Genomic DNA, 23,341 nt, shown 5'->3' with positions numbered 1-23,341 from the left:
GACAGACTTACTAGCAGGCCAGAAAAAAATCATGTCATTCATGATAAATAAAGCCAATCATGGTGGGTACTGTCTTGGACATTCTACTCCTTTAGTTGTCATCCATGCAAGAGAAGCATATACAGCTGTCTGAGATGAGCCTCCTGGTTGTAGCACTGTGTGTACTGTGATGATAGAGCCTCTGAAACTCTAGCTGGGAACAGACTAGAAGTAATGCAATGTAGAAGGACAGTAATGCATCCCCCAGAAGGCCTTATGGAGGAGAGATGCATTTGTTACTAGAATCTGCAACCTCCTTACCGTCTCACCAATGTGTTAAGTTCTCTCAAATAACATCTGGAATATGAAACTGAGCATGGAATTCTATGCTTACCTTGGGCAGCCTTCGATTTGTAAAGAAAGTCAGGACTGAATATTTTCAGTGGATGCTGCACTTTTGATCCAGAATCTCCCGGAATTTTTCATAAATCAACCTAATGGCAAATATTGGAAATCCATTTTATGAGTTCAGAAAAAGGTTCACTAAAGGTAAACAGCATGTGTGCTCATCAATGATAATTAGTTTTGTTTTATTTTACAATAATATTCTAGCTGTGTTTAAATACTCATGGGAATGTAACTCTCCTTTTCCAGGTTGGCATCTGAAGTTGGCTAAAGGGATAAAGGTAAATTTTTTTCCCCTACAGTGATTGCTGCCTTTGTCTCTGCTGGGACTCACTTTTTCCTGGATTCACATCCTTTTCTCACTATTCATGTTGAGGGAAGGTGAATATCTCCTCATCATTTCCCAGGATTAGGGGGAAGGCAATACTTGGTTGTAGAATGGAAGCCTGCCCTCAATAGAAGTAGCTGGAAGTGTGAGAAGTTGCGAATGAGGACTAAGAAATAACTTGTGGGGATAAAAGAATATGAGAGAGACTTATGAGTGTTGAGTCTGAAAACTCAGTATGGCGAGAATGATGTGGATGAAGTAACTCAGCAGTATTAATCGATGTGAGAAGCAGTAGAGCAGGGTGCTACTGTTGGCTCCTGTGGCAGACCCTTTCATGGATCTGCCATGATGGTCCATGGTGATGACTGGCTACATAGCTGCAATCCACAGCTGCTTGTGCTGAGCAGGATATAATGTGATCTCAGATTTATTGTGACTGCACTTCTCAAGAAACAATGTTTTAAATTATGAAATTATTATGAAAAACTGAAGGTTACAGATTGGATTTATAACACTCATCCTTAATCCATGCAATGCCCGAATTACACTGTCACATAAAGCCATTAAAGGGTTCTTGTTTTATTCAAACTGATATCAAAGCACAATTATTCGTGGGCAGCCAAGCTGTTTTTTCTTTACTCCACCTGCTTTTAAAAGGCTTTATAAAATGATAACATGCATAATTTACAATGAATGAATTTAGTTATGCTGCAAGAGACAATCACTAAGTTATTGTTTGGTTTAGAACTCTTTTTCTCACATCATCAATCAGCTGCCTGAAATAAACAGCCAACACCAGCACATCCTTTTATTTCCTGTGTGAGTTTTGTCTGCCTTCTCTATATAATTCTCAAACACTTAGACCAAGTTCATGCTCCATCTGACCTTTTCATTAAACCTACATAATCACTGTGGGTGGTGTTTTCTCTTGTACTCTCAAATTATAAGTGAAAAAATAAGTGAGAAAAAGCCCAATGTCTGAGGCAGTCAACACAATCAGGATGCTTCTTTTTTTTTCTTAATTCCTATAGACTACACAAAGATAGGTCTCTCACCTCATTTATAGTTATCATTATTTGCAAAGGCATTATAGAGATAATAAAGTTTGCTTAACCATGCCTCTTTGGTTTAAAGGAAGTGTGTGTGTGTGTGTGTGTGTGTGTGTGTGTGTGTGTGTGTATGTTTTCATGTTTTAATACAAAGAGAAAATAATAACGTTGGAAAGAGAAATTTTCACCCAAATTGTTTGGAAGGTAATGAGCTGGTGTGTTTCCTTAACATAAAGCCAATTACCCTGCTGTGCTGTATTTTTACCACATCCTAAGAGGGTTGTGTTGTAAACTGGGGTTATGGTATATTGACTTTATTATCACTGTATATGCTGTTATAGCAAAATCATCCTGATCATTAGCATTGTCACTATGTGTTTGTGAATTACAACTTTAAAGCTGGACATTATTTCCCTTCAGACAGATTGCTTTTGGATTTACAAAAGAATTTCTTTGGCTATGTATTTTAAAAATATGTTTTGTCATCACTTTTCTTTTTAGCCAGCAAATATTTATTGAGCATCCTATTTGTGAGGTCTATACTACACAGTGGGAGGGAGGGAACTCCAGTTTTCAAGGAACTTATTATTCAGTGGAAGAATCTAAAGCACATTGTTAGTGGTGTGTTCATTAAATGTCCTATGAGTTCATATATGGATTAGAAGCATGAATATGAGATTATTAAAAAGAGGCAATTTAAAAACTCCCGATGGAATGTTTCTGCTTCCTGTGAACAAGGATAAAACATATGTTGCTGATGCATCAATATGCCAAGGTGATGCATATTTAGTTAGGTTTAGGTTATATGAAATGTTAGGTTAGACTAGTGGCTTTCAAACACATTTTATCTCCTAAGGTCACAAAAACTGGCTGACGTGAATGGGAGGCAGGAGTCTTACCCAGTTACCTTTTATGCTTACCTTCTGTCTTCATGCCATAGCTTCAGAGCATAAACGGAAAAGCTCTGGTTCGGATTGTTAGATATATGAAAATTTACCTTCAGACGTTGACTTATTACAACTGTGATCAATTTACACAAAGGTGATTTAATACACATACTTGAGATAGTCCTACCGTTTGATTGCTGTATTGCTTAAGTAATCTTGTTTCTAATATATTTGCTGCTCCTTCCTAATTCAGACTTTCCACCTCATTCAGCCTATTTGGTCTTTGAATTCTGCTGTCTCTGACAGTTGATGTTTTGGGAGCTTTGATCTCCAGATATCTATTAACATTCCATTGGAACCTACCCTTATTTCTTTGATATTTGCCCTTGCTCTGCTCATTTCTCTTAAACTTTTTTAAACTTTTGCATGGCGTACAAAATGTTTACTGACAGAAATAAGGTCCTTTTGCCATTGTGTCCTCCAAACAACGTATGAGAAAACTCTAGCAGAGAGCTTGGCACAAGGGCTAACACTTTATCCTAGCCAAAAGCTGATTGTAAATGGGAAGTTATAGGTTGTAAGAGAAGTAGCTTAAACAGGTCTTGGAAGGTGAAAGAGTCATCCAAATTTGTGAAGGGAATGAAGGTAGAATTGTTTTATTTTAAATAATTTTCTTGCATTGTAAAATACTCACTGTAGACATTTTGGAATATACAAGGAAGTGGAGAAGTAAAAATCATATGTAGTTCTAACACATAAACAACCTCTCTTTACATTTTGGTTAGACTTGAATGAATGCATAGCAGGCATGTGATGGACTAACACAGTCCAGTAAAGATTGACTAAGGTGGAGAAGAAGGTGGGGCACCTACAAGGGGAGTCTGAGACTTGGCCAAATAAATGGCCAGGTAATGTGAAGCAAAGTTGGAAAGGAATTGAACATTTTAGTTTAGAGGATTTGTGGGCTCCAGATGATACAATGAATGGCAGTATAACCAGGGAAGTGGCTGGGATTTTAAAGGCCATTCAACCAGTGTTGAAGAAAGAATGAGGAATTTGAGCAGAAGCAGGTGATTTGGAAACAGGTTTGGGATCCAGAAGTGTCTCCTCTATAAAATTTCTATGGCCAGAAGTAGGGAGATCAGATAACTATATGACAAACAATCTTATAAAAAGGCTTATGCAGAGTCCAGAGAGAAAAGGCAGCCTTCTTCTCTGGTGACTAAAAGTATGGCCAGAAGGTGGCAAGATGGTGAACTCGTCTGGATAAAAAAAAAAAAAGGAAAGAAAGAAAGAAAGAAAGAAAGAAAGAAAGAAAGAAAGAAAGAAAGAAAGAAGGGAGAATCCACCAAGAAATGGGGTCTAAAGAAGGGCCTTCAGAGTAGAAATTCAGAGAGCTGGAAGAGGGGAGGAACTATAGGGTGCCCTATATAATTTATCATTCAAATTGGGAGCCTCTTGAAAACAAAAGAGATGGTGTTAATAGTTGTACTAGGACAATCAACTAAATCCAGGACTGTCCCAGGCAAATCAGGACATATGGTCACCTTAGATACCTATTTTGTCAGTTAAGCACTTCAACCATATTCTGTTTGTAGCTTCACTGTAGACATTTTCTATAACCAAATTGGCTGTTTGACAATACATACCTACTTTATTTTCCTAATATATGTGCCTTAGTTTAGGATCTCATCATTTTTCTTCTGAATTATTAGGCGGACCTCTAAGCTGGCTTTCCATCTCTATTCTCTAAACAGATCTGTAAGCCATTCTCTTCCACTTTGTTACCAGAATGGTATTTCTAAATAGTCGTTGCTTGTTCATTGTGTTTAAAAATTAGTGCTTTACATGGGCCTTGAGATAAAGTTCAAACTTCTTAGCATGGCATAGCAGTTCAGAGCAGTTCAGCTCATTCAATCTCTGTTGAGGTTCGAAATTCAGGTACTACATATATTAGCGACTGGAGTCCTTCCTTCAACCCCTTTTCCAATCTCATCCCTTCACCTTGTGCAGCGATGTTTTCCAGCATCTCCATGCCTTGGTACAAGCTGTTCCTTCTGCCTGGCACAGCCTTCCACTAGCTTGACTAGTTCTACTCCCCCCCCCCAAACCTCAGCTTAAGTTTCGCTTCTTTTTAGAAACATTACCTGATTATTCCCAGATGAAGAGTTACCTCTCTCCATTCAAATAATGTGCCAGTATATATTTTTGTTAGAATTCTGTTGAAACGATTTGCAATAATTTTGTCTTTCTTTATGAGAATATCTCTCTTTGATGGCCAGGACTATGTCCTGTTCATGTTTTTGTTGTTGTTGTTCTTTCTCTGTATTATATCATCTAGCAAGATGACTCTTCTAAATATTTTATTTTAGAAAAATGTGAACTTGGACCTATCTCAATATGAATCTCTGGTGGACTCCCTCTATTTTGGATTGAATTCTGTGTACCTCCAAAATTCCTATGTTGAAGCCCTACCCCCCAATGTGAGGGTATTAGGAGATGGGACTTGAGCAGGGAATCAGGGTTAGATGAGGCCACAGGAGCTGGGCTCCCACGACTGGATTAGTGGAGTTATAAGAAGAGACACAGAGTGCTTGCTCTCTCTCTTTCTCCCTCCAGGAGCATGCACCAAGGAAAGGACGTGTGAGCGTGCAGGGACAGAGACAGCTGTCTGCAAGTCAGGGAGACAGTCGTCACTAGAGCTCAACCAAGCTGACACCCTGATGTCAGACCGCAGCCTCCAGAACTGTGAGCACATAAATTTCTGTCGTTTAAGCCACACGGTCTATGATATTTTGGCATGGCAGCCTATACACCCTCAGAGGAAGAACGGGAACTGCCTGTTTTTCATTTGTTTACTGTCTCTAAGTTAGATTTCTAGCTGTAGAAAACATTTTCTTTAGTTCCATGGCAACTCAACATTGAAAAACATTTGTTTTCCTTAATTAAAAAAGTAATACGTGCTCAATGCACAAGATTTAGAGCACCCACATTCACCCCCCAACAAAAGGGAGAATCGCCCATAATCCGACACACAGAGAGAATCACTATTAATATTTTGGTTTTCTAAGATTACGTACATTATAATCTACATATATATTATGTGTGTATAAACACACATATACATATGCCGCAAGAAAGGGGTCATACTATACTTATCACTTTGGAGACTGCCTGATATATAGTGTACATTTTTCTATGACAGTAATTCTTCTTCTGCAACATTATTTTGCCTACACAATTTTCTATCAAGTAAATATATAATTCAACTTTAGAAATAATTCTTGGTCTATATTCTTCTCAGAGGTAATTTTTTATTAGGTAAAATTTTATTAGTTTACTAGTTCCCCCCAATCCAAGAGTTGTTTTACTCCCACAAAGGCTATTTAGTTTTCAATGGTTCAAGTATGGCTATTTCTAGCAAGAGTATTATGGAGAATCTTAAAAATTATTTATTCATTCATTGATTAATACATACTTGTAAGTACCCACTGTATAGTAGGTACTATGTATTTCTGGAGAGAAATTCAGCTGTATGTGGTAAGAATCCTAAAAATATTCATGACTTTTATCTCAGTTATCATACTTTTAGAAATTTATTATAAGGAATTAATCATAGATGCACAGATAGATTTTTGTTCATTGCAGCATGGAGAGCAAAAGAATGGATGAGACATAAATTTCTACCATTAGAGAAGTAATTGAAATAATTATAACCCATCCATATGATGGACAATTTTTCAGCCACTAAAGAGTATTTAAGAATGTGGCAATTGCTTAGAATAAAATATTAAGTTAAAAAAAATTGCAAAATTATGTGTAAAATATGTGATTCCAGTTTTACACAAAACAAAAGCCTATTCACAGAAAATAAAATAGCAAAATAGTGATAGTGATCTAATACCTAGATTCCTGCTAATTTTTATTTTTCCCTTATCTTTCTCTGTATTTTCTGAAGTACTATGGAAAACACATATTACGTGTGTGATTAAAAATAATTTAAGTGATTAAAAAAACATTCAGGACAGTTTATTAATTTCAGAGAAATGGACCACCTTTGATTGAAATCATTGTTTCGTTTTGGTGAAATGAAATGCTTCAAAGATGATGGAGGACTCACCTTTATGATATTCCCAGAAGGTTTTGGAGGGTTTTTGTGAAAGGAAACCCCACCCAGAGCCAGGGAAGGCATCACCAGTATACCATGCACGCTTGTCTTTCAAGACCCAGCTTCAAGGCCCCTCTCCTGGGGAATTTTCTCTGCACCCTACCCAGGCACCACAAACACAAATCTAGTCTAGCTACTGATCATGCTGCATTGCAACTGTTTCTTTTTCCTCCTGGATTGTTCAGGGCCTAGCACAATACCTGGTTTATAACACTCAGCAAAATGTTGAATGTATGAATGCAGAGACGAATGACTCCTCAAATGCCAGTATTGCTTAGTCACCCTCTGAAAACCCATATACCCGAGCAAACCAAAGCTGGTGGTATGTTGGGCTAATGGAGTGATATCGGCTTTGTTCAGGGGAGAAATGACTCAAGTCAGGATATGGGATGGATTATATCATTACAACCTTGGTGAATATTTTTTATTCGTTCCCCTTATCCTTGTTCTCTCTGGCTCTTGCATTACTGATATTAGCCTGCTAATTTCTGAAGTGAAAACTTTCAAGCAGAAAGGAGGCTGCCTGCTCTGTGGGTCAGTTTCCTACATTGTTTGGTCCTGAGCTCTGTAGTACAGCTGATCCATGTCCACACGTTGAGCTGTCTTTTCCAAGTGGATTGGGAGAGGCTACTGGGAGTCCTCTGACCTCAAAAGCCTAAGAAAAGAACATCATATATAATAGTAAAGACATGGGGGAGAGGGGCGACTGGCCAAGGTTTTTTATGTGGCAGCACAGAAAGATGAAGGCCCGGGCTGAAAGCAGGGGCCTTGTGTACAAACAACTAGCCCTGTGAGGATTCCGACTGTTCTTGTCACGTGAAGGAACTGGAGTCACTGAGCAGATGGCTGGAGCACAGGACTCTTTCTGTTAACTTCAAATTCCATTCCTGTGGTGTAAGACTGGTGAATAGATCATGGGTCACACTCTGGCTCCCGATGCCATGCTTACAATTTGTGCTGGAATCAGTGGGAACTGTGGGTTCATAGCTGAGGGCAGTTTGGTTTACTTGGATGAAGAGTGTGTGATGTGTGGTGTGGTGTGGTGTGGTGTGGTGTGGTAGTGTGTGTGTGTGTGTGTGTGTGTGTGTGTGTGTGTGTGTGAGTGTGTGTGAGAGAGAGAGAGAGAGAGAGAGAGAGAGAGAGAGAGAGGGAAGAGAGAGAGAGGGAAGAGAGGATGAGATTCTGAGAACTGAGAATTGAGAACTGAGAATTGGCCTTGACTAAAGACATCCTGTGTGTCTTTGCTGTTATGAATCGATCTACTAACAGACAGAATTAATAAGTGCTCCATCTGTCATAAATCCCATCTAACATTCATGCCAGAAATAAACAGTTCTTGCCTAATCTGGCTCATGGACTATTCTTTCTCAGCCCCAGGGAAAGGATCACCCCAATGGGATCTCTTCCAAATATTTGGAGAGAAGAGGGTGGGGGTGGCAAACATGAAAAGACTGATTCTGCCTTCCAAGGAATTTTATTAATGCCGCTGCCCTCTAGCCCTGAATTGCCTTGTGGCAAATGGCTCATCCTGGGTTTCTAAAGCCTACCACCTCCTGCTAACAAAGGCCATTCAAGGGCACCATGATTGGCCTTCCTCTCTCAAGTGGCTCTTCCTGCCCAACCAGGGCAAATCTCAACTTCTAGTTTGTTTTTTTGATAAGGCTGCCTTTTCTGCGTGGGATTCTGAATGGCTCTTTTATTTGATACGCGGTTTTATAGACTATTGCCAAGAAGCTATTTATATTATCCAGACACAGAACTGAATGCCTTTTCTGTTATACATAGGAGCTCTTCATAAGGGTAGCAGATCATTCAATTCTATTATTTGGCAACACCAAGCTGAAGGTAGATGTGTTATCAAGTACCCTTAGGCCACGCGTAGCCTGTAAACTGTGTCCCAAGTGAGTCAACTCACCCCCACCTCAAAGTGAACCTCAGTGTCAACAACTCACTCTTTTAATTAATATAACTTTATAATAAATTTTGATACTGGGCAAATGCCTATGCCTTGTACTTCTTCTTTAAAATTGTTTTAGATATTCTTGTTACTTTGCTGTTTTATATTAACTTTAGGATCATATTGTTAAATTGCAATTAAAATTATTTTGGATTTCGATTGCACTTTTACCAAATTTACAGTAATTTGGAGAAATTATCCTCTATAGGATATTGAGTCCTCCTATCACATGCTATATATCTCTCCATTTATTTGATCTTCTTTCATATTTTCAGGGAAGTTTAATAATTTTCTCATGAAAGTCTTGTACATATTATTCCAGTATATAATTCAGTGTCTAGTACATAGCAGACACTCAATAAATTTTTATTGAATCAATATATTTTTGTTGTTCTTGTGAATGGAATAGGAGCTCAACAAATTTTTTATATTGATCTTTTATCTAGAAATCTTCAGCATCTTTTTGAATTCTAATATGGCACATTCACTTGGATTTTCTATGTATATAATAATATAGACTGAAAATCAGAAGTTTGTTTTTTCTTTCCAATCTGTATGCATTTAATTTTTTACTGACTTTTTTACTTGAGTACAATGTTGAATAGAAATGGTAATGGAGGAATCCGTTTTTTTTCCTGAACTTAATGGGAAATCAAAATCTCACCATAATATGTACATTTCTAATAGATGCCTTTTATCAAATTAAGGAAGTTCTCCTTCTATTCCTAGTGTTCTAAGTTTTTCTTACTCTTAAAATCATGGGTGGGTTTCAAATTTTATTAAATGTTTTTAAGAAATAAATTACTTGATTAAATGTGCTAATATTTATTTTTTGCATTTTCCTCTTTCATACTTTTTGCTTATGATTTCTATTCTTTTAAAACTATCTTACTCATTTAAAATATACTAATTTTATAGTCTGTTCCAGATATATGGAATAATTCCCCCATGTATTGCATCTGCTGGCATTCCCTCATGGTGGTTTATTCATTTTTATTTTTATTTTTTGGACGAAAATACTTTATTTGGAGCTCATTATCAGCAGGTTTTCCATCCTTGTAGGCCTTGTGTGTGCCCAGGTGGTTTGAGTGTCCCTACAAAGAATAGCTAAAGCATGGTTTCAGGAAAGTTAAGCATTTCTTGCAATAGGGGACCTAGGTTTGGTTATGATAGAGATGACAAAGCTAGCAGCAACAGAGACAAGTTCCAAATGACAGAGGACAAAACTGAAAGAGCAAAATCCTGGAGAAATTGAGGAGCTAGAACATGAGGGGCCCTCAACCTTATACAAAGGAAGGGGAACACCTCTTTCTTTGAACCTGGAGGAAAGGTAAAACTGTAAAGAAAAAATAGAGCTATTTTGAGTAAAGAACTTCAGAGAATCCCAAGCAATGACTGACTCCTCTCAGAATGACAAAAAAATGAGCTTGTCTTTATAGGTAAGGCAGTCACACAGACGTGTCCGAGGAGACTAACACTGTTAGCAGTGCTGTATGGCAACAGGAAAAGTTAACAAAAAGGATTGTCAATAAGGAGTGAGGCAGTGTTCAGAGAAAATGAACAGGTGGGATGCTTTGATGATTTGATCAATGTTACTTAACAGTTATAGAAGAGGGGGAAGAAAAGGTACAGTATCACCGATATGATGATTCACAATCCAGTCACAGGAGGTGGCTTGGGAGTGAGCAATTCTAAGGTTGTGAAAAAGCCCTGTTTAAATAATTTCTTATGGAGTCCAGGCTGGGTAGGGGCAAATGAAGCCAGAAGGACACTGATGAATGAGGACACACGAGAAGGATCTAAAGCAGCGGTTCTCAACCTTCCTAATGCTGCGACCCCTTAACACAGTTCCTCATGTTGTGGTGACCCCCAACCATAAAATTTTCGTTGCTACTCTATAACTGTAATTTGCTACTGTTACGAATCGTAATGTAAATATCTTTTTGTTTTCCAATGGTCTTAGGCGACCCCTGTGAAAGGGTCGTTCAACCCCTGAAGGGGTCGCGCCCCACAGGTTGAGAACCGCTGGTAGAGAATGGAGACCCAGAAAGACAGATTCAGCAGGAATGAGAGAGCTGGAGGGTGAGAAGTAAAGGAGATTTAGGTCAGGAAGAGGAATCTTTCAGCTTGAGGCCTTGGTGATGAAATAGTTCTTAGTGCTTAGCATAAAAGTAATTATTTGGATCCTTTATTTCCTAGATACTTGCTACCTGGGGGAAAAAGTTGCTCTGAGCTGTAGTGTAGGGGTCTCTCAATTCCATTTTGTTCTAAAAAGTGGGTGTAACCAGCCTTGAAGAACTATTATCCTACGTAAAAAAGGTACACATTAGGCGCTCATTAATTTATAAAACTCTCCAAAGATTGTGTATAAAGTCTTCATAGCCTTTGAACCCTGTCTCTTCAAGTGCATGCCCATAATTCCTGGAATCGCTGCTTTCTAGTCGAGGTCTTGGTTTAGGACATGCAGTAGATAATGGCCACTCCCTGAGAGCAGCCCAACCTCCCCTCCACCACGACTTACATTTTCCTGGGTGAGCCAGTTGCTGCCTCTGTGGCTGCCGCTGAAGTGGTGACTGTCATTAGTAGTGCTGTGGCTTGGCTGTTCTCAGTGCCAACTGTGGTGGTATCTGCTCTCCTTTTCCATAAGACATACTGGTTGGCTTGGTGCTTCACCAAATTGCAGCAGGCTTTGTGGGTCTCTGTCAGCATTTCTTTCCTTTTGACTTCTTGGTCTCATTTGTTTCTAGGAGGGAGCAGAACTTTGTCACTGAGTTATCACTGGCTGTGATGTGGGAAGTCAGAATAGTGTTTAACCTTTTCCTGTTAATTTGTGAGCCCTATTCCCCCCATCCCCATGCCATGCTCTTGAGGGAGAAGATTCCTAGGAAGGAGTTGATTGAATGGGTATAATAGGCTCCGATGGGGCTTAATTCCTCTCGCAGTTCAGCCTTCTGCCCATCTCGTGATGGGGCGGGGTTAGTTCACTGTGCATTTCACTGGATTTGTTTTGAAGCCTAGATACTGAGATAAACGCAGAAAAGTCAATGATGGGATTGCATTAGTTCTTGAAAAAGTGCTTATTTGTGACAGGCCTACTTAGAAAATTGGAAAAAGAAGGGAAGTTTTGATGCACAAAGAGAAATGAGATAGTGGAATGTAGAAATAGAGAACCATAACGAAAGACCAAGCAGAGGGGCTGTGCCAGCTCTAAAATGCCCCTGGACAGTGCTCCTCCTGGCTCTGTCTAGGATTTTCTCTCTCTGCCGACATTTCCAAGTCACGAGTCAAGGGGATGTATTCTAAGAGCCTTGTGATTTTGTTGGCATGTGAGCACGGGGGAAAACCTCTGGGTTGAGTAGGACTTGCAGGCTGGTGCTGGAGGTGGGCAGATTATGGGTGGAAGAACAGGCATGGATATTGGATAGGGTAACGACCACTGTCTGCAGAGTCCTAGATCTCTCTTTAAGAGAAACTTTGGGGTTCAGGCAGTCTGCGAACTGTGAAGGACAGTCCAGTGAGTCACTTCTGCTGAACTGGGATGGGAAATTGCTACTTTTTTGCTCTCTTAGGATTCCAAGAAGCCCGTGGGAGGTGTGTAGCCATAAACCATTTTTATTCCCTTTTTATTTTGTTTTTTAAAAACTTCACAATTAATAAAACCTTCCCATTCTGCCCCAGGTGATTACATCCATTTTTTTCTGTCATTTGACCCACAATAATCCTGAGCATTGTCTAGGCACTTTTCAGATGAGGAAGCTATTATATGTATTGCCCCAAATTTAGAACTAATGTGTGATCAGCTGTTTCATATTTTCAGAGCAGTCATGACTTCGCTTTTTGCATGTCCTAACATTTGACATGGACATTTATTTAAAGAGCTTTGTCTCTGGCGCACCTTAAGGATGATTCTTAATTACTTGATGCTGTAGTGTTTGGGTTGTAGCTGTGTAGCATGCTAATTTCTAGATATCCGTAATTGTATTTAATTCTTACATCCCTATGAAGTAGGTATCATCATCATCATCATCATCATCATCATCATCATCATCATTTTATAGAGGAATAAAAAAATTCGGAAGAATTATGTAAAGCAACCCAAAGTAATGCAGTTGGCAAGTGGCCAAGTCAGGATTTGAACCCAAGTCTGCCCTACCCTAAAGCCTAAGCTCCTAACCAGTATGTTGGGGACTCTCACTCTGGAATCTGTGCCCCGATGCCTCCATAAATTCTATATGAACTTTTCTATGTGTTTTTTTCTAGAAAGAAGAGTTGTGGTCTTTACTGGATTTTCAGAGGGCTGTGGTTCGATAAAGCACTGAACTATTAAAGTTGGTAGGTCAGCTAGGATGCTTTTGGCTGCAAACGAAAGAAAACCCAATTCAAACTAGGTGTGTGTCAGTTTTCATGCACAGCGTCATTAGGATTGCTGCTTCATTTCTGTGTAATGCCGTTGGTTTCACCTTCCTTAGTGTGTTGGCTTTGTCCTCAGCCTCCCCTCATTTGTAGCCAGACCCCTGCAATAGTTCCAGGTCCAGTGCTGTTCACCACAGTCCAAAAGGAGGATGTTTACTTTGTCTCCATCATCCAGCAAAACTTGTGGGCTTCACTCTGAATCACAGCTAATGTCATGAACCCCTGTTCTGACTGGTCCCTGGGTCTGGGGATGCCACACACTGGCTGAGGACTGTGTTCCTTGCCTATTCTTGAATCAATCCCAGTCATGAAGAGAGTAAGATCACACTGAGTGCCTTCGGCCACTGGGGACCCACAACTGGGGCTGTGGGAAGGGTCATTTTTACCCAAACAATATGGCTGCTTTATGATGTTCAGGAGAGGGCTGAAATGAATGATGGGGAGGCATCCAACAATACCCAATACATTTAGCATTCTTGCCTTGATATCTCAAAGAAGACCGTAGAATAGACTCCCGATTTTAATGGGACTAGATGAAAGCAAATTCAGCTTCTAGCAGGAAGCTTTTTGGCATTTCATTTTTCTCTTTGATTTGAGGAATTTAATAATATCTTGCCTTCCCCCAGCCCACTCAGAGTCTATTTAGTGAGACAGGATGCCCCTACGACTAATAGAGATTCCCTTCTGATACAGTTCTCATTAGAATTGCTGCTTCTGAGAAATGCCCTGAATTACAGCCTCCTTTGGTATATTTTTCACTTGTTTCAGAGTGTACAGTCGCAGCCTCCAAGGGTGGGTGGGGGAGAGGAAGAGCATTTGAAAACGAGAATATGAAGGAAGACAGAAGTCTTTTTGTAAGAAACCAGAATGATGACTTCATGTGTCTGAAAATATAATTATCCTCTTTTGTTTGCTTGACAGAGTTTTGATAGATAGAATCTTGACAGCTGTGTTATGAAATGTTAAAATGTAGTGTAGATTTAAAAAATCTTAATTATCTTAAATTATAGTCTGAAGTCATATTCCAGGCTTTGATCCTTCTGTTGTGTGTGACATAGCAGGGGCTGCAGGTACAGGTAACCCAGCTGCTGAGTTTGCATAAAAGAACGAAAGAAGTGGTTGATTGGCTCACTGGGCATCTTTAGGGGCAGTGTATGTATGCACAGAGGGAAACCAGTGGAATTGGCCTCCTGCTCAGAAAATCCTAGATGATGCTCTTAAATTTAGAGCTGAGGGGACATTGTGGGTACTTCTACCATTAGAGAATAAAGCCCAAGCTCCGTAGCACATTGACCTCTTAAGGACATGGCCTTCAACCACCTTCTCAGGCTCAGGGAGACATATGGTGCAGCAGGGAGAGTGTGGACTTCAGAGTTAGGTACAAGACTCACTTCTGCTGACTTGCTGAGCAACCGAGGAATAACTATTTAAGATCTCTGAGCTTCAATTTCCTCAGTTTACTATAAGAGAGAAAAAAACACACTGACTTTCCTTGTGGGGTCAAATTATTCCATCACCCCTTTGTACTCACTCAGATGTCCCTTTCTTCTCCCTTCCTCCCTCCCTTCTTTATAATTCCTTTGTTTTTATTTCACGTGGCCTCTCTCCCTCATTCCCTCTCCCATCAAGGGAGACTGAATGTTCATGTCTTCCCCTCCCTTCTTTACCCCTAGTCGTACTAGAGTGATTTTTTAACATGGCTCATTGTTAAGTGCTATATAAAATTTTGCTAAAATTAATGTTCATCAAAATTTTCATCATCCATTTGACCTTTTTAGCAAATGTCAATAAAAAGAAATTAAATACTTAAGTGAGTCAGAAGGACAGAGGGTTGCTTAAGGTGAGACATAGCTTTGTAACAGAAGTGCTGGCATCAGAAATTCTGGGTTCAAGTCCTGGCTAACTGCTGACCTTGGGCAAGTTACCATTCTATCCCCGTTTCCTTTGTAAAATGAGATGGTAATAGAACCTACTTCACTGAGTTATTGTGAGAAAAAAATACATAAGAAATATAAAATATACTTAGGAGAGTAAATCCTTAATTAACATGAACTATTATTGTTCCCCCAGCAGATTAGTTCTGCCAGGTAAAAAAACTACTGTACGAGCATATTCATGAAATTCAATGAAGGTGTTATTCTTTCATGAAACAAAAATGGAGTAGACAAAAACAAAGACTAGAGAAAGGCTTTCTTTTCACTCTGCCCAAGGTGGAGACCAAGATATGTCTCCATAGGATATTTACCTAGTCCTAGACAGTCTGAGCACTGAGTGCTACTGGGAGGGGGTGGGGTGGGGTGGCAAATACTGTGCCCCAGCCAGGTCACACTGCTGCCTGTTTCACCGTGTCAGGAGGCTGCCAGCCTTGGAAACATTGTGCCTTTTCACATCTTCAGAAGCCACCCACCATGAGGATTAAATCCTACATTCCTTTTCTTGAGATAGTCAATAATCAATATTTATTAAGCACTTACTATGTGTCTAATGAGTATTTTTACATAGGTAACCTCATTTAATCCTCACAGCAATCCCCTAAAGTCATTCTTATCATTATCCCAACCTCACAGAGGAGGAAACTAAAGCCTGGGGTGGGAAGGTAACCTGCCCAGCGTGAGATGGATAGAAGTGGTGGAGACGGGATTTGCCCCCAGGCTGCCTCACTCTGGACCCTGTGCTCTTCACCACTGGCCCTGCTACCCGCTCCATTCCTCACATCTGCACCCCAGTGTTCAGGATGGTACTGGGTCCACTGATACCCACCAGACTGCCCTTTCCTGCTTGGGTGCTCTTCTCCTCTGTTTATTGATTCAGTCTTTGAGCCTCTATTAAATGGTGATAAAAGTTAACGCAGTTTTGGATTTCAATGCTTGTAGCTATTGTTTCAAAGGGAGAATCATGATTTAAAAGAGGCTTAGCGAAGTGTAATGAATTCAGTTGTCAGAAAGATGACTCTCCTAAGGCATAGAGTGAGTTGAAAGAGAATTCAACACAAGCCAATTAGCTTGAGGCAACGTCCTTGCTTAGGGCTGGCAGGAGTCCTATGTGAAGGCAAATGAAAAGAGCCAGGAGCAAAAATGGATGGGTACGCATCTCCTCTTCCATCATGTGGGGTGTCCTTACTCTCCGTTTCCCAGGTGCTCTTCCCACTCTATGACCCAGCCCTCGGCTCAGAAACCCTGCACACCTACAAGAAAGCAAGAACAAGTTTTTTCAGTAAACATATTGCACACGCTCACTGTAAACCCCAGAGTGGAATCCAGCTTTGGAGGGAAAGATAGCATGGTGAAATTTATTATGCTTTGGAGCATCTTGGACTCCACCTGCTTGTCTCAGAGGAAAGACCACTGGTGCTGCCTCTGGTGCCCAGGAAGTTCAGGGGAGTATTTTTTGCCTCAGATAGGGGAACACTCCAGAGAATATTTCTCCTATTTGATTCAAGCTTTTCCTGAAACAGGGATTCTAAATTATGCTTAGAGGATTATTTCTACAAGGTTCTCTCTCTGGAACCTGATGGTTGAGCATCTGCTTTGGGGAAAGGGTATTAAAAATAAAAATTTACATCTTCTTAACAGTTGTTTACCTACAAAGTTCCTGTGTGCAAACAGGATGGGTATTAATGCCGCAAAAGTTTTTGTGGACAACCGCTTGGCCCCAGGCCTCTGTATACAACACGCTAAGAAACACAGAGGAGTCACATGGCCATGGTGCCAGCAGCATCAAGGGGAACTGAGATGCTCTACTCGCCTCTGCCCTGCCTGTTCAGAAGGTTTCCCTGTTCCCTTACTTTTGACATGTGGGGCTGTCAATTTGAGAACTTACTGAGATGTCAGCTACGAGAAGCTAGACTCTATGTAATGCTGTAGTAATATTCCAGCCTTGAAGCCTTTGCGGTAACCAGATGTATACATACTTAGAAGGCCGAATAAGAAAAGCTGAAGGAAGACTGAAGCAAGATGTGACAAGCCTCATACAAATTAGTCGTAATTCCTTTCTGACTCATAGCAAGAGTAAAAACAACCTGTAAGCCCAAGACTGCAGCTGGTTAAGTGAGAGCACTGGTGTGTTGATTTGCTTCCTCCAAGGAAGGCAGGCCACATGGGAGCCTTTGGGACGGAGATCACTGCAGATAAAAATGGCCCTTCAAGGCCCAATGGTCTTTTGCCTGGAAGTCTCAGAGGTTTGGTAATGAGAGTTGGACTGTAACCAAAGAAGAGGCTAAGGAGGTTCTCAGCCATAGGCCACCTGGGCAGGGCCGGTGGCCTCTTGTTTGCTGTCACCTACACACTACAGATTATTTCTGGAAAATGAGGTTGCCATAGCCCAGTTTTCCTCAGGGTTGATGAACTGTCTACCTCAAAATTACCCAGACCACTTATTAAAATGCACATTTTCAGATCCCCTGATTCAGAAACTCTGTCAGGGCCGCTGGGAAATCTGCTCTTCTAGAAAATACTGCAGATGACTCTTTGTACTTAAAAGTTTGAAAGCCACTGCTAAAGACTAGTAGGCAAATACTTTCTTGGGACCTGGCATAATCTAACATTTTCTTTCATTCCAGAAGAGAAGGATCTATTATGGCCCAGGTTGGACATAGATGGGCAAGAATTTGATGCATGTGAGTAGACTTACTCAGTGGTTAGAAAAATGAATTAGCAAGTGTTTACTAAGGACTTCTGCCAGAGAAGAGGTGCTCAATAATGTTATGCTTGTTGATTTGTTATGATGTCACCAGTGAGAAACACTCAGGTCATGGGGCAGGTTCTTGCCCTGAGAAAACTTTCACTCATCTTGAGAAGTTAAGGCTAATACTCGGGAAACATTGGTGAATCCTGTGAAGTAACATATCAATCAGTACTAGGTTGCCTGGTGTAAAAGTTAAATGTTAGGTAAAAACTGAGGCCTGGCATAATCGGAGAGCTTCATAGAGGAGATGGTCTGTAAGCTGGATTGTGAAGAATTGGTAGATTTGGGGCCTATGACAGAGGATGGGAAGTTCCTGGCAAGGGGAACATAATGTCTAGAGGCCCAGAGGTGGAAGCTGGCTTGGGGGCTGATGGCACAGTAAGAAAACCAGAGTGGCTAGAGTGGAGGGGTGTGCTGGAAGGTGCATAGGATGACCTGGGTCACAAAGGGCATTAGAAACCAGGTAGAGGATGCAGATAAGAAAAGGGAGCTACTGAAGCCATTGAAGGCTGTTGAGTAGCAGATTTAATACTATTTAATGGGCCCAGCAGGGACAGGAGAGTGGTTACAATTTCTGTGGGTTCCCAAAGATGGGTGTCACTTGTATACCAGTGGGGAGAGTGGTGAGAAAAGTCAGATACATCTGAGAAGATTCAGTTTAGACTCTTCATTTGAGATGGATGGCCTAGGGCAGATGGGGCAACAGAGTGTAGTTCTGGGGCTTCCAGGCCCTGGGTGGCGGGGGACAGGGGCACCAAATCAGTCCAAGATGGCTGGAGCCAGATATAGAGTTGAATCAAGGTCATGGACTGTGGGATCTACAGCGCAGAGGGCCAGGGCTTCCCAGGCAGAGTAGAAAGCCAAAGCAGACATTGAAGCCAGCAAATAAGGAAAGACTTGGCCCAGCACAATCAGTGGAATTAGCCTGATTATCCATGGTGAAACAGGGCTCATGGGCTATGTCCTTTGGAAATTCTAACAGAAACTCAGTGCTGGGCCTTAGGGGGCCATCCCCCATTGCATGGACATGTGCTGGGGCAAAGCTCCACCGAGCTGTGGGTTATAGTTAGGAGTGATTTCCACCATGGCATGCTGGCAGTACCATTCCATAATCTGCCCAGAGCTGCAGTGTAAAGAGCATCGCACTATAGGTGTGTATGGCTGATTTCTAGCCACTCATGGTGCCTCTCTTCCTGGTGATGTTCATCAACCAACAGACATGTACTTTGAGGCAAACTGTGTCATAGAAGGAGAGAATGTTCAAATAATAAGGGAGATTTTTAGTTCATAGCTCAGGGATAGCAAAGGGATTTTGTCTCCTGTGCCAACTCCAGTGGTTTGATGGTGACAGCAGGAGTGCTGCATCTAGTCTGGATCTTAAAGGACAGAATGTACTGATTGATCAGGGATGTTTGCCATGGGCATGGGAGGAGTGAGTGAATGATGGCACCCGTACTATCTATTTGCCAAGTCTGATTTGGTCCCGACCTCCTGGCCTCATATGGGAGGATGCTGAAGCTTATAGAGCTTAAGTGTGTTCCCCACAGCCACGGAAGCCAAGCATAGATCCGGGACTGAGCTGAGGTCTCCTGACTCGGGATACAGTGTTTTTTCCCTCTGTCACACAGCCTTCTCATTATGGGGCTGTCACACTGACTTCATTTTCCCAGTCCCACCCTTGGCTTCTGTTAGACTTTGTGTTAGGAACTTGGCCAGAGAACTCATTTGCACAATGGCTAAACTTGTTTCACATGTGATCAGAACTCTTGGGGAGGGATTCCAGGAAGAGGAATTGCAGATTGATTCAGAATTCCCAAGTGCTGGGAAAATGCAATTAGATAGGGGGATGGCAAGAGCTGAGAGAGGGGAGGAGCAGGGTTAACCAGCAAAGAGGTCACGAAGGAAACAGCAGTGGCCTGTCATTACTTTTAAAGAATTCAAGATTTTAAAAAAAGAATTGAAGATAAAAAATGGAAGTCAGGGTCTGTGAGCTGCTCAAAGTGTGAGGTGGGCACATGGCAAGGAGGCGAGAACCTGATGTATTTTTTTTCTGTTTTAAAGATTTTTATTGGGGAATTGGGGGATGGGAACAGTGCTGGGGAATTGGGGGAAGGAGAACAGACAAGTTGCTGTCGTTTTGTTCTTCAGTCTAGTTGTGGAGGACGTTTCACTGGCCCAAGTTGGCACCATCATTGCGCTCTTCCCGGGCGAGGCAGATCAGTCGCCGGCTTCTGGACGGCCGCTCACTGCGGCTGCTGGCCGCTCACGCTGGCTGCTGGCTACACACGGTAGCCCATGGCAACCCACTGCCACAGGGGCTGCAGCCTACGCCGTCGCCGGCGACTCACGGCAGCCCAGCTCCAGGTTGAGCTGTTGTTCAGCATCTTAGCTGTGGAGGGCAGTGTCACTGGCCCTCATGTGGGATCCGAACCAGGCCCCTCTGGCGTCTGAAGCCAGTTCTTAACCAATGTGCCACTCAGCCGGCCAGAGAACCTGATGTTTATTGAACAACCTATGAGAGGTAGTGTGGGATCTTGGAAAGTACACGGGCAGTGGTTTTGCTGACATAACGTAGGCACACAGTAAATGATCACCAACAAAGCCAGCTGTGCTTATAGCGTTTCATCCCCTCAGCCATCCTGGGAATGGTTATGATTAGCTAGTTTTACAGAAATAGGATGTGAGTTGGGTCTCTGAATGGCTACTCATCCAAGTCTGCAAGTAGCTGAATACAGATTCTAAATCCCATGTCTTTCCCCTGGTAGTGAGAATGCTTTCTTTGGGAACTTACTATTTAAGAGAAAGTAAAGGGTTGTCTCTTCTGCTTATTACCCTGCTCTTGGGTGAAAAACTGCTAGCTTCTCGTCAATGGGACATCAATCCAGCCTTACTCCTAACTTCTAGGGTAGGGACCAGCGCTGTGTGTTGTGTTTGTTCCTGAGCTATGTGCATGTTTTATTGAGAAAGTAACTTCAGAAGCAAAGTATATGTTTGGAACTTTTATAACTGCATCTATCATTTCTGTTAGTGAACCTCTTCTCCTCTCCCCTACCCTGATTTTTTTTGCTAAAAAATTCAGCGATAAACTGTTTGAAGAAATGTGCAGCCTGCTAAGTCCTGGCTCCCCTCAATTGCTTGTGGTATTTTGAGACATAAAATGTTATTTGAAGCTGTTCAAAGAGGCTTCCAGCACATGCCCGGGCAGGGCCACAGAGTGGGCAGAGCTCAGCTTGACTGCTGGCTCGACCAGGCTAATAACAGGGGAAGATGGCTCCAACACCAGCTCCTTTCCTTTCTAAGCAGGAGCCGTGCCCTCAGGGACCATCTGCAGAGGTAATGTGGCCACTGATGAGCATTTAAAAGCAAGCCGACTGGCTTAAGTCATCTATTGCTGCTAGTGTTGGCTGCTGGCAGTGAAGCCAGAACCTAGAGGAGGCTGGTGAAGAGTCACCCTGACTTCTCTCTTCAGTCCCCCAACTACACTGTGTCTAACTTAATTTAGTCTATTAGTCCTACAACCACACTATGGGTGGGGAGGGTCTATCAATCTCATTTAATAGACCAGAGAAGCAGGACACAGGCCTAGTAAGTGACATGATTAAGGTGATGTTAAAATCTTAACATTTGTTTTTAGCTTTTATTTTTGGTTCTCAAATTTTATTTTATTTTCCACTTACTGAGATATAATCAGTATAACATTGTATAATTTTAAGCTGCTCAACATGATTCAATATATGTATATCCTGGGAAGTGATCACCACACTAAATTTAGTTAACATCCATCACCACACATAGATATACAATTTTTCTTGTGATGAGAACTTTTAAGATGTAGTCTCTTAGCAACTTTCAAATATGCAGTACAGTATCGTTAACTACAGAGGGTGCCAAAAAATATATATACACATTTTAAGAAAGGAAAAAAAACTATATTAAAATTGTAATACTCAATATATACTGATAACAAAAGATGAATACAAGTCATGTGTATACCTTTTTTTGGCACCCTCAGTATATAGTCATCATGCTATATGTTATTCTGCTAGGACTATTTATCTTATAACTGGAAGTTTGTACCTTTTGACCACCGTCACCCATTTTGCCCACTCCCACCCTCCACCTCTGGCTTCTCTGTATCTATGAGTTTGGATTTTTTAGATTCCACATATTAGTGGTTGATACAGTATTTATATTTCTCTGACTTATTTCCCTGAAACCCTTACATATAAAAGTTGAAACTCAGCATGTACATATCTATAGAAATGACTATTTAAATGAATAAAAGCAATCACTGTTATTTCAATGACATTGCTCCTTTCTGGGGAGAGAGAATTATAATGCAAGTGAAAAAAACCCCACAAAATTAAATATTTTTCTGCTTTCTTTTTTGGCGAAGAGAGCAAAATGAAGTCAACCAAATAAACTTAACCATGTGATATATCAACAGTTTCTACTTTCTTGCTTTAAAGATTTTGCAAACATTACATATTTCTACTTTTAAAAGGCTCAACACAAAAGTCTTTGTTATTATGATTTTTAAAAATTATATATGCGTTTATTAAAAATAAGTTCATAGTAGAAAACGTGAAAGTTGCAATGAAGGCAGAAAAAAATTCCATCCTAAAATAAAAATTCAGAAATAGCTGTTTACATTGCTATACTTCCTTTCAGTCTGTTTTTCCATGCCAAAATGTTTTTCTTTGAACAAAATTATGATTTCTCTGTATATAGTTTCAAGCCTTAATTTTTTCTCTTAAGATTATATCATCCTGTTTCTGTGACATTAAGATTAAAATACATTATTTTTAATGGCTGCGTAATATTTCACCATTCTCTTCTTGAAACATTTTCTTCATTTGGCTGCTGGAATGGATGGAAGCTTCTAAATCTCTTTTGTGGAACCTCTTCATCTCTCTAATTGCTAAGTGGAAGGTGCCTCAGAACTCAGTCCTAAGCCCTCAGGCCTCGTCTATCCTCCAGCTGTGTTCACTTACCAGGTGATGCCATGAATTATCATGACTTCCAATACCATCCTCTTCTGTCAACTCCCAAGTTCTGTCTTCAATGCTAGACACATGTACAATTGCCTATTTGCCATCTCCACTTAGATGACTAATGGACTCGTTGAACTTAACATGTTGAAAGCTAAACCCCTAATGAACCTGCCCCCAGGTTCCCCATCTCAGCAAATAGCAACTCCATTCTTGACCTGCTCAGGCTTGAAACCCTGTCTGAGGTTTTCTCTGAGTATTTTCTCTTATATCACACATCCTGTCCTTCAGTAAAATTTACCAGTTCTGCCTTTCCACTATGTCCAGAATCAGATAATACTCTCATCTCACCTTTCATCTCACCTTCACTTCAAGCACACTGTCTCCAGCCATCTTCATCTCTTGGTTGGATGATTTTAATAGCCACCTAATGGGTCTTTACCCTGATTCTCCCCTGGTCCCATGACTCAACAGAGTAACC

This window comes from Hipposideros armiger, unplaced genomic scaffold (assembly GCF_001890085.2).
Source record: "Hipposideros armiger isolate ML-2016 unplaced genomic scaffold, ASM189008v1 scaffold_1265, whole genome shotgun sequence".
Classification (NCBI taxonomy): Eukaryota; Metazoa; Chordata; class Mammalia; order Chiroptera; family Hipposideridae; genus Hipposideros; species Hipposideros armiger.
Note: the sequence above shows the minus strand (reverse complement) of the source record.